The following is a 2,157-nucleotide window of genomic DNA, read 5'->3' as shown; positions in this document are numbered from 1 at the left end:
ACACTCTTTCCGCTGCCTTGAACACGCCTCTACCCAGAGCCGTTGGAGCTGCTCAAAGTTGATTGGTTCTCGACCAAAGGGGGCAGTTCCGCAGATTTCGGGAACTCAGAAATCCTTCTCAATGAGCAGTTGACCAGACCAGCAGCAAAAGCCTGAAGGCGTTGCGTCACTGGGAGGGCGTGCCAGGCTAACAATGAGTCACAATGACATCATTGAGTAGTATCTCAGAAAACAATGTGAAAGCCTAAGCAAATATTAGCATGCCTATAAACATATACAATATAAACACACTCCAATCCTTCCATTTGGGTAGAATGAGGCGTGCCATTAAAAAGCCAAGAGTCTCAAAAGGCACTAAAGTTCAATATCAAAAACTGGCAGAAATCCAACAAATTCTTCAGGAGGACTTCGACTGGAACCTTACTTGATCTACAGGACGTTGACATATTTTCAAGCAGTGGTATCACCAATGACAGCAGGGGTTGTACGTCTGTTGGAAGCAAAATGTAAACACAAACCTCAGAATTAGATATTTTCAACCACACAAATAAATAGCCTCAGACAGATTGTGTAAAATACACATGTATGCAACTACAGTATGTCAATCCACTCACCTGGCATAGATCATTGCTAAGTCATTGCAAGTTCCGTGGACTGTCTGACTCTCCCAAAACTTCTCCATACATCCTTTTCACCTTATATTCATAAAGCTGCCCGCTCCGCTGTGCGTTTGAGAGAGAAATGGCATATGCAATACATTAATATAAATTAAAAAAAATGACACAATGAAACAGCACAAGATGACCCTAAGCAATAATTTCTCCTGGACAAACTAAACAATCTAAAAATTGTCTGTATTATTTTCATTTCTATGTGTATTTAACATCAATAAGAAAAATACTATCAATACACTAAGAAAAACGACCAAGTTGTGTTACTTACGTAGCCATTCCTTCAGTAAAAGCAGAGCCATAGTTTTCTCTATCACTCTGAGTAGAGGTACTTCCACACGCCAACATTCTGCGGTTATCTGTGTGAGAGGGATTAACGTTAGCAGCTAGCAGAACGTTTCATAAGGTTCATATGGTTCATAAGGTTAGGTTACTAGCGAGTGCTAATGTTAGCCTTTAAGCCAATTTGACTCAACAGTATTAACTAACTTCACATTAAAATGGGAAACAGTGATAAAACACACACAAAATACCTTTCCTTAACATCTATCATGATAGTCATGCATTACCGAAGGCGTTTGAACACCGTTTAAAAATATTCATAGCTAACATAGGCTACGTTGCTAGCGAATGCTAATGTCAGCCTATTATGCCAACAATTTGACTCAGTTAACAGTATTCAATATTTACAAACCCGAATTTCGATAAATTGCAACTATACCTTACCTCATGCATTACTGAAGGCGTTTGAACACCGTTTCAAAATATCTGAATATAGCTAACATGACATGGGCATAGCTAGCGAATGCTAATATGTTAGCCTTTAAGCGAACAATTTGATTCCGTTAACAGTATTCAACATTTACAAACTGAATTTCGATAAATTGCAACTACATCTTACCTCTGAATAGCGTTGCCTCCTGTTCCATAAAGATTATGCCAGCACCACAGCACGTTTCCCCACACCAAGCTCCTCTGCTGAAAACTGCTCCTCCATTCTTTGAGTGAGACGAAAAAATAACGCTTGCTCCCGAATCTCCTCCCCTATCAACTTCTGAGTGACAGTCCATGGGCTTTTTGTACCCATAGGTACAATATGGTCCCTTGGTGAAAAGGTACATTATTTATGTACCCGAAATGGTACCTATTAGTACCAATACAAGGTACAGGGTCAAAATTGGGTACTTTGGGGTTAACTGTAACCATTTTTGAGGCCGTTTAAAACGTGCATCAAATCACACAATTTGGTCGTTTTGGGTGTCGTAGCGTGTAATAAAGGTCGTCAACAATCAAATTGACTACTTTTCAAATTAATTTGAAGAGTTTAAGAGGAGAGTTTTTGGTTTTCTTCTAGCTTGGGTAAGCAGGAGGATAGAATTTAGCAATTGCTGCCAACATAGGCTAGCCTACTGTCAAAAACATCCTTGTGTGCGGATGACGGTCTGATTCAAGCAGGAGGGTAGAATTTGGCGAATTTGGCGGCAGC

The 2,157-nt window shown here is 39.9% G+C and overlaps 1 long non-coding RNA gene across 1 annotated transcript; it reads right to left on the bottom strand.

The window, feature by feature from the left end:
* Nucleotides 1–273: 273 nt before the first annotated feature.
* LOC134100268 (uncharacterized) lies at nt 274–1,024 on the bottom strand. The gene is made up of 3 exons (XR_009941236.1): nt 943–1,024; nt 615–722; nt 274–490 (listed from the first exon to the last, which is right to left on the bottom strand). It is a non-coding gene; the product is annotated as an uncharacterized LOC134100268 (long non-coding RNA).
* Nucleotides 1,025–2,157: the final 1,133 nt, after the last annotated feature.

This window comes from Sardina pilchardus, chromosome 13 (assembly GCF_963854185.1).
Source record: "Sardina pilchardus chromosome 13, fSarPil1.1, whole genome shotgun sequence".
In the NCBI taxonomy this organism is placed as follows: domain Eukaryota; kingdom Metazoa; phylum Chordata; class Actinopteri; order Clupeiformes; family Clupeidae; genus Sardina; species Sardina pilchardus.
The sequence above is the reverse complement of the archived record's forward strand: the minus strand, read 5'-3'. Positions and strand labels throughout refer to the sequence as shown.